The sequence below is a fragment of the Anguilla anguilla genome, chromosome 9, assembly GCF_013347855.1.
Source record: "Anguilla anguilla isolate fAngAng1 chromosome 9, fAngAng1.pri, whole genome shotgun sequence".
NCBI lineage: Eukaryota > Metazoa > Chordata > Actinopteri > Anguilliformes > Anguillidae > Anguilla > Anguilla anguilla.
The window spans coordinates 5,386,747-5,397,000 of record NC_049209.1 but is presented as its reverse complement, the minus strand read 5'-3'; the positions used below and the strand labels follow the sequence as shown (position 1 = coordinate 5,397,000).

The window sequence follows — 10,254 nt, the reverse complement described above, 5'->3', positions numbered from 1 at the left end:
CTTGTTTTTTTAGACCACACCCAGTATTTTCCATTAACCACACCTCTGCAATAACCTATTTACTCTCGATTAGTGTACTTACTTGAGAGGCAGGGTATTGTTTTAATGGTAATCAAGAATTAACTTAAAATCCTAAAATTAAATGCTGAAGTATTCATATATCAATTAACTGCATGTGCTACATTTCACAAGCCTTTCAGGAAATGAAACAAATCCAAAATCACGTAAGCTGTAAAATCTATTTTAACCTTCCTTCACACCTACACAGATGGGAGATTTATACTATCTGATAGTAATGCAGAAGGTGTGGCGTTTTACCCCCCGTGTAAATATGAGGGTGTATCATTGGCAGAAACTTATTTTCTGAGCTGTTTTTCCCAAGTGCATCCTTCTATTACTCTCCCTTTTCCTTGCTTTTAAATCTCAAAATTATTATTTTTTTTTACAATTATATCTATTGTAGCAGGTAGGTCAACTGAGAATTAATTTCTCATTCGCGGTGAATACCAGGAGAACCTTTCTTTGGTTTTGCAAATCAAGAATGCGCTTTTAAAAGTTCGTGCCCAAGTAATACTGACAGGCGTACAGCAAATATTTAAAAAATCCAATTTGGGCAACACACGCGCGCACATTGCAAACAAAGTAAATAAATAAATAATAACAAAAAATTTAGCCTCGGGAAAGAGAGTTGCACCATCTCCAATAAGGAACATTCCAGAATACGAATAAGGCACAATGGTGCAAAAGCAGGATTCTCAGTTCCGGTTCCGACGCAGGTTTTGCGGAAGGAGAGGGCCAGCCTGGTCTAGAGCTAGAGGGAGTCTTTATGCACCTCGGCATGGACACTGTGGTCAAATGGAAAACACGCTGAACTCAGTCATCACTTCACTGTTTGTCAAACATTATCGGCTGTCGGTGGACGTGTTGTTATGGACTGTTGTGTCCAGACACACGCAGGGAAGCGATGCTTCGATCGTCGTAACGGTCTCTTCTTCTTGCCGTCACCAGAGCTTTGACATAATTTGAAAGTGTTAACAGCAAAATATGAAGTCTTTCTGGAATCAGCCCGTGTCTCATTCACTGGCAGTTTTCATCTCAGTATAATTAGTATAATTTCATAACCCGTGCGCACACAAGTGCACGCGTGCATGCTTGTGAACATGCACACACACATACGAGCACACGGACACCCACAACGGCTTTCTCGTGATTCTGCTGTTCAGAATGTCTAACGCTTGGCTGCCTGACGTTTCTGTCACATTTTCCCGGAGCTGCCGGGGGAACCTAATTTGGACGGCAGACGGCTCATTTTCCAGATCTCCGAGGATCGCGGTCACAACCGAGAAAACCGAAATCTATTTCAGGCCCGATTAACAATAGTTGCACAATTTAATTTGATTCGGAGGCCATGGGAATCCAGAAATGATTTCTTCCTGTGTGAACTTGGTCTAATTTTTTAATAACCCAAAATGGGATGCAGGCGTCAGCTTTTAACCTAAACCCTCCCTGCCATCCGCCCCCCGCCCCCGCCCCCCACATGATTTAGACTCACCCAACGCGTAGCACAAGCAAACTGAAACATCTCACCGCCATCATAAGCCTATCACCATGCCCTCTCTGCAGTGTACTGCAGTGCAACATTACGCAGTCATTATTATCCGCCTCCTCTGACACTGAGACCCTCAATTATATTATTATCTGTTTGACAGTTAGCGTGCATTTTGAAGAGCGAAAAAACAGATTGCATGGGTCTCTCCCTATCTCCCAAATTCAATTCAGCCACCCATCAAAATAAGTAAGTTGTCTGCGTTTTTTCGTAAGATGAATGTAGCACTTGTATGTGTCACAATATACAACAAAAATGGACTTATCCATGCAGTAATGGTATAAAACCCCTTCTGTCAGTACTGGGGCCTATTATGCGTCACCCCATAGAATTCAGGGCCGCAGTTAGAACTGTCATGGGCTCGAGTGGGTACATTATTCCAGAGGCCTCTCCATGCTTTTTAAGCACACTGATCCACTGGGGTCCCATAAGACAAGTCTTATGAGTCACGACGTATTTTTTCCTGCTACTGTTGTTCCAGCGCGCTAAACTTGGCTGCAGAGCCGGCCTGAGGGTCTCGGCGGCCCTAAACAGGACCGTTGCCGTGGCGCCAAAGTGCCCCGACCTAAATCACACCCACCTCTTTACCGCCGACGGGGCGGCCGCGGCCCCGAGCGACTGAGTGTTCACGCCGGCAGCCGGCTCTGATTGGCTAATACTGTATGGTGACTGCGACACTCTCTTCTGTGCACGCCGCTCACAAAGAATGGAGACCAGTCCAATTATTCCAGGCATCTGAATTTCTGCACTGAAAAAAAAATGATGGTCTCTTTGGACTGATAAACGCAGTGCTGCTGGAATTTGTGTCGGTTAATAATTAAGAAGGCTGTGTAGAGTAACTGGATTGCTCTCCATTCTAAAATGTTGGTTCAGTTTGTTTAGATTGAAGGACAGCCTGAAGATCCAATAAAAAAGTTAGCATATTAAGGTTCCACCAATAAACACCACAGACCCCAAAATGATAATGGTGATGATGATATATTGTCAGATACACATAATCCCGTGAGAAAAAAAGTATAATTTCAAGGCCATGCAATAATCATGACCAGATATTTCTGCATGTAAATGTTTTATTTTTATTTTTTGCTTTTCTTTCGGGTACCTCAGGTTGATCATTTGACAATGAAGGGCACCACCAGGAATTTTGAGCCCCATGGAAGGATATCATGTTGGGCTTCACCACCACGAGCCACCCCATCCCTGCAAAAATGCAGCACAATTTTTTGAGGGTTCCAAGTTTTTGGAATCATCCTAAATTCCTACCCCCCAAATGGCACCCTTGTTGACAATGCACAGATAGGCACCATCATCATAGATAAATTGCACTTGTATCGCTATCTTGATGTGGTAGCTTGTTGACATGCCTCCTAGTTAGACTTAACGTTCTTCTCTGACCTAGCCTATGCTTACTGTGTGAACTGGACTTAATGTGTTCATGGCAATGAATGAACTGTTACATAATGAGTATTGTATCTTATCAGACCAGCGTTTTGTAGTTGTTACAATGACCTTTGGTATGCACTTATTTGTCACTTTGGATAAAAGCGTCTGCCTAATAAATGTAATGTAATTTTTTTGCCAGAATAAAATTGATATAAAGCCATGTTGGTGCCTGATTGGCACCAACATTGAAGCTGAGCTGCAAAAAGTGCACAACATTAGGGAACTTACTCGTTTTTTAAAAAGAGTTTTTTTTTTTTTTTTTTTTTAAATACATTTTTTGGCAAAATCACTCAATCAATCTTCCACTCGACTAGGATTTTCTCATGTACGCTAATGACCCACTTTAATTAGCAGCTCATTTACATGGTTTATGCCCCTTGACTGCACCATTTAATTAACTATTAAACCTCACTAACTCCGATACCACTCTTCTTTGCTTCCTCCCTGACTCAGAAGCTAAGCTGTCAGCATGGCTTTAGCGTGGATCTGAAGGCCCCAGGGGGGGCATTGGGGCTGCCTGCACTGTCTCTCAGCCTCTGTGCTCACGGGTCCTCGTCCTCTCCAGTCTCCTTAACTCCCGCAGTTTGGGATTTAAGAAAAAAATAAAAAGGAAAAGAGTAAAAGAGAAGCCCTTCGGTTTTTCCTCTGCGCACTGCCACGGAAAGCCAGGGCACTGATTCAGCCAAAGAAAATAACTGAAATAACTGAAATAATTTGAAATAACTGAAATAATTTGAAATAACTGAAATAATTTGAAATAACTGAAATAACTGTAATAACTTAAATAACTGAAATAACAGAAATAACTGAAAATACTAGTGGAACTAAGCACAGGTATAGGGCCCTGTGATGTGTATATGCATAACTTCCCTTTGTAGGGAGGGAAGTCAGTGAGTTTCCTTTCTTATTCCACTTGGCACTTATGGGAACGATGCTGCCTTTCCTCTTCAGAAGACTCCTTTAGGAGGGAGGTTGTTTTTGGGGAAGGGACAGCAACATAAAGCATCAAAAGTGATTTATCAATAATTCAGACAGAACTATGATAATGAGCGACAGCAACTGAAGACATAAATACAAACCTTCCTTACTGAAAAAAAAAATAAAAATCAATAAGCTTGCGGTCACGCTAACTCCAAACTAAATCATACATATTCTATCTAGCTCTCAGACACAAATTGCAATCCAGCCTTCCCGCTATCCTGAAAGGCCCACTATTATTATTTATGATCATTGCCTGTTAGGTAGGGGTGTCTTAAATCTCACATTTTAAGCATTATCAGTTTAAACAGCTGGATGCTCATTCAGGTTAAATAGATTGACAAAATGGTACAGGGTCTGTTTCCCAAACCTTTTCGCACCCACCCACTGGGTTAGAACGTTTATGCCCCCCTGTGACAGCCATTTTGGAACAATAGTATCCCTGCACTGCACTGGCCATGTTGGAGAAATGTTATCTCTGTCGCAGCCATTTTAAAAGAACAATGCCCTTGCGATGGCCATCTTGCAGCGCTGGTGCCCGTTATGTCATCACTGTCAATGGCTCACTCAATCTCTCTCAGTCTTTTTGTTTAACGTGGCTGTCTGGCGCTGCCCAGGGTTTTCGATCAGTCACCTGCTAATAAAGGATAAACCACTCCCACCCCATTCATACTGGTCACCCAATGACAAAGAGCGAATTACCGCTTTGTTCCGATTGGTCGCTTGTTATGTTCCGAGACAGTAATGATGACATAATGCCCCTGAGTGACAGGGGAGGCAAACTCAAGGTCACTGTCGGTAAGGCCTGTAAAAAGCTGACATGCTGTGCGCAGCCTGTGATTGGTGGTTATGGAGAACACTCTTGCTGACAATGAGCTGTAATGACATGTTCAACACTGACCAGCTGTTCCACTTGGATGAGGGCAGAGCTTTCATTAAGAGATACCACGTTGGGGTGACTACAGTAAGCCTTTCGACCTTCAGGTTTGAGGAAAAGATGACAGAAAGTCTACAGAAAAAAAGAGACCTTATCTTCTTGAGACCTGGCATAAAATAAAAGATATAAAAAACTTTAAGCACACATTTTTTTAAAATATATAAAACAAAACATATTCAATGAAAACGAATGAATTTCCAGGTCTCAGGAGGGTATGGATAGAAGAGGTCACCACACTGACACTGACACTGACACCAGCTTCTCATGCTACCTGTGCTTTTGTTTGTCTCCTCCTTCCCCCGCAGAACGCAGAGATGCGGCAGTTAGGGACACCGCAGGGAGGAACGCTGTGTAATGACCGGGTTCCTGCAGGACCGAGGCACCCAAAAGCCGACTCATAAACAACACCACGTCTTACCCACATGAATCGTGGGATTGCTTCGGGTTTTCGAGCGGCTCTGTCCCTCTTGAGGAATTAAATATTTATCAGTGTTTTTCGGTGATTTATATATTATTTTTTTGGTCTCATACTGGGCGAATGGGGGGGGTGGGATGGGGGGGGATGTCTGATTCACTAGTCATGTTTCCATTCTTCTCAAATATTTTGTTGCATTAGATATTATACTTTTTTTTTTCAAATTGTTGTTGTTCACATACTAAAACTGTAGTAATGAATATTTGTGGCTCTCAGGTGACATGGCCAGCTAGAGAACTCATTCTTAGCATGGTCATGTGCTTCGCAGTCTAGACGTGGATCTCAACCGTGACTGTGCTCACTGGGGTGGAATGGTATCCCATCAGGCAGTGCACAGGGAGGGTGGGGTTGGCGGTTGTTTAGCACAGCGACTTCTATGGTGGACTGACGTCTGTGGCCACTGTGTGACTTGTTCTGTCCTTCGGTGGAATGACCCCGCTAGATCAAATCAAATCAATTTTGTTTGTACGGCGTGTTTTAAGGAAAACCATCACAAAGACACTTTACAGAGCAACAGGAAAGGAAAGGAAAATTGGGCAAAGTCCTGGTCTGAACTGAAACCCCAAAAACCAATCAGTGAGGTAAAAAAAAAAAAATTGGAAAGAAAAAACACTGTCAGCTTTAATTTGCAGGTGCTTACATATTGCATATTGGGTTGAACCATGCAGGAATTGCAGCCCATACGATAGAGGCGACATTATCACTGACACAAGGGGAAACTATTCCGTCTTTCGGTGCATTTGATCTTACTCCAGTGGCAAGGGTAAGCACTCGGCCGGCTTTAGATTTCTATCTCCCTGAGGCCGCTGATCCTTATTTATTTCCCGCCGTGGCTCACCTGCAAAAAAAAAAAAAGAAAAAAAAGCATTTCTGGAAAATCAGATGAAAGCACAGCTTCCTCTGTTAAAGTGGTCTGCACATAGTAATGCCTCTTCGTGCTGAGGAGACTCACGAATGGCTTTGCATAAATCAGCGACAGTGTCCATCCAAGGCGTGTGCATTCGAAGCACCTGAAGTAACAATGAAAGAACAGTACCGTACATACATATGACATCAACTCCTAAATAATAATGTCCTCAGTCCCTGGTCTTAATCTCAAGAAATGTATATTCTGTTATGCTGAAGCACACACTTTAAGAGACATTCAATAAAAATTAAATAAATAATATCATGAATATTATGAATAATAAGAGTATAACGTTTTGTCATCCAAGACACTTGTTTCATGCCAAAATATTTTAAATATTCATTAATTCATGAATTCATTCATTCTGAGTCTCAGGACATTAAACCAGTCCCTGTATGTATTCACAGCCCCTGAGTTCACATTCACAGAAACGCACCATACATACGCCATCAACTTTTCAGAATAAAAAAGAAGAGTAAAAATGTGCGTGTTTTTGTGTAGGCTACACGCGCAGTATATCCCACAACGCTGCGCAGCCCTTAACTTGTTATTACGGGAATGAAAGCTAGTTCCCCAAATGTACTTCCGGTTTCCCGAAAAGATATTCATCGCACTGCGGGGGTGCCGCCGCCCCGCATCCTGTCAGCGTCGCACCTGTCCTGGAGCCGACCGAAGAGAGACCAGCTCGTCTTCCGACCCGCGTCTCCAGCACCCGCGAGACGAGCTGCCGGATCTGCGTGGCCTCGTTAGCGGGCTAATAACGTTGTGCCGCCGCCGCCGCCTCAGTCGTACGAGGAGCTGGAACAGCGCGCTAAGCAAACAGCCGGCAGCCAATCGTTTAATCGCTGCTTTCGTACTGAAGTCACGGGGAAGATGGCTTCCTAAGAAAACAAACAAAATAACAATTAGTGCATGAGAGCTCACAGGATATAGTGGGTGTGCAATCATATTACACGTGTAATGATGATAAACTATGATGGGCTGAGCTTTCACGGGTGAGTTAGCTCTAGACGGAGTGGTTTGGGAAGGAAACGGAAAACCTGTGCTGGCAGTGCTGGGCTCAAACAAAATCCTGCAAGCCATGCCGGCACTTTTCAGATAAGATTGGACGCCCCTGTTTTAATGGGACCGGGAACAGACAGGTGATTGGTGCCAGGGGGCCAGTCCGTTAGCCGATACGGGCCAGACCCCTCAGCGCTGCGTGCACCCGGAACACAGAATGCAGAGGTCAAAGTTCAAAGCATAACAGCTCACGAGTTAAGAGCTGCAGTGCGATCCAATGAGCTCTATCAGCCAGGGTCTCTATTTTCCCCAACAGCATCTAAAATGGCACCACTGGTTAAAAAAAAAAAAAAAAGAAAAGAAAAGAAAAATGGAATGCCCCGCTATAAATGGAAGACCTCGGGAGAGATGGATTGTGGGTAGTGATGATTGGTTGTAGTGGGGGAAGCGGGCAGCACTCTCCATGAGAAACTCCCACACAGTAAAATGTCCAGGGTGAATTCAACTCTAACAGTGTACATATGAGTCCAGCAGAGTTCACTGTGAATAATTTCAAGGTGGCTATACGTAAATAACAAGTGAACTGGCTGCCTTAAAATCTTGAGTTAAGTGAACAACACGTCTTCAGTTTTTTTATACTTCGCCTGTATGCACAGTAGAGCAATCTACCCAACCAGTACACTGGTACTAGACAAGGACTACAATCTGTGATCAAGGATTGCACTGTAATATTTAGGCCAAATCATTTATTTATTGACTTACAGAAAAAGTCTTGCCCTTTTTACAGGGAAAACATTTTTTTAGTGAATAAATAAATTAATTAAAAACATTCTAATGTAACAGACAGTTTTTACATATACCTCTTTTGTTCGCAGGTAAATGAAAAAAATAAGCTGCCTGCACTGGCTGTAGATTTCCTGATGTTAACCGCCTCCACTGCTTCTGTGTGGGTGGGGAGATTTTGCAAGGCTTAATAATTATACGTGAGTCATGCTTATTAAAGCTATTTGGAAAAAAGGTTTTTAAATACAGACGGCGTTTCTTTCACCTTTTTCCGTTCGGGTGCAGACAGATGCTGTACGCCCAGGCTCCTTCGCCAACACCGGCTCGAAAGCGACGACGTTGTTCTCGTTCGCCTCAAAGTTTTCTTTCTTTCTTTTTCTTTTTTTTTTTTTTTTTTGCGCGGTTTCATTATTGCTGCTTTAATCAAACTGCGATCGTTCCGCGAGATTACGAAGCGAAGCAGCGTAAGTGCCCCGACAGTGAGGCCCGAGCTGTGTCTGTGACAGACACTCGCTTGGGGTCGTTGATCGCGATGCACAGACCGTGACGAGGAAGCAGATGCAAAAAATGTATGAACTCCTCTGCGATGAGCTCCTCCTCTTCAGTTGGTCAAAATCAACCTTGCCTTGAGGAAACGTCCCAGCCTATTACTGTTTGATCAAAGCGCCGCTTGGGCAAGGCGGTCGGGCTTGTTAATTTGTTTCTTTTCAAGGTGATTTCGGGCAAATTGCCTCCCTGTTATTTTTATGGTCTGTAAGGAATGGATAACTCTGACAGATTCTTCCTCACCTTGGTCTTTGTGCCCGTCAAACAGGTGTTTATATAACCATGTAAATACTGAAAAAGCATTGCATTTAAAGTACATTTTGCTCATTTCCATCAAAATAAAACATTACAATACACTTTGGGACATCACGGCAGTTAATGAATGAGTGTTAAAAATGTAAATACATGCAGATAAAATAACTAAGGCCTTAAGTGGCTCAGTTGCAGTGTGCCTACAAGTCGGAGACTAGCACATTTTCTCGAGACTTCTGTATTTTCCTCATGGAGACCAAGATCGAGGCCAAATTGTCCATAGTCCCAGATTGTAGCCTGTTCTCAAACTTGTGTTGAGGAGTCTCGTGCGAATCTTGAATTAACAGCATGTTTAAATGGAGCTAGAACAGCGGAGGTTCAGGAGAGGAACCACACCTCAAACACCACCCCTTCCACATACTCCCTGTAAGAAACCTTCCTGCCCACTGCACCTCTTCTTTTGTACTCGTTTACGTGCCCCCTGCTCTGTATCTCTCTCCCCCTCTCTTTCTACTACAGGGTCCAGTGGGGGTTCATCGAGACCAGGGAGCTATGGTGACTCCTTCGCCGTAGTCTTCCTCACAACGCAGGCCTGTTGCCGATACTACTACTCATCGCTTTCAATAGTGAACACCCGCTCAGTAAACATACTGCTTGCATTCATTTGACGGTGTGGTCCTTAGCTTGTGAAATACCGCCCAGAGGATGCTAAAGTTGTGTAGCACGTAAACCGGCTGCCGACCACGTTTTCCAAGACACTAAGGGCTGCTCACCCAGAAAAATAATCAAAGTTTATAACTCTTTATAGGCTACTTGATCCACAGCATCTGAAACTGGCTAGTATTTTTTTACATAAAAAATATTTTGTTCCGTTGAACACAAAAATGATAAATATGCTGCACATGGTGCTATTATCTGTGCCTCCAAAACTGCTGTCCTTGGTTAAAATTAAAAACCCTTCTTCCATGAAATTGACATTTTAAAAGCTGTACTATTTGATGCCCAAAGAGTAAATATTTAATTTTGTTTTCACCCCATTATTTCTGTTGGTATGATGTCATCTGTTAATGTCATCATACCAACACAACCTCATAGCCCTCATCTGGAACTTTTTTTTTTTTTTCCAAAATTCAAAGTCAGTGTTCCAGAACTCCGTTGCTCTCAGTTACCAGCAGTGATTGTGACATCAGCATTAGAATGTTCAGCTAAGAACATTCCCATTTGCGAGCGAAGCGGTTGACTTTACCTCAATAGTTCAATAGCCGTTTTTCCACCGCATGGTACCGACCCAACTCAACTCGACCCTACTCGACTTTTTTTGGTTT

General features: G+C 43.1%; 1 long non-coding RNA gene across 1 annotated transcript; it reads right to left on the bottom strand.

The window, feature by feature from the left end:
• Window positions 1–6,042: 6,042 nt before the first annotated feature.
• Window positions 6,043–9,235, bottom strand: LOC118235509. The gene is made up of 3 exons (XR_004766866.1): window positions 8,397–9,235; window positions 7,001–7,227; window positions 6,043–6,277 (listed from the first exon to the last, which is right to left on the bottom strand). It is a non-coding gene; the product is annotated as an uncharacterized LOC118235509 (long non-coding RNA).
• Window positions 9,236–10,254: the final 1,019 nt, after the last annotated feature.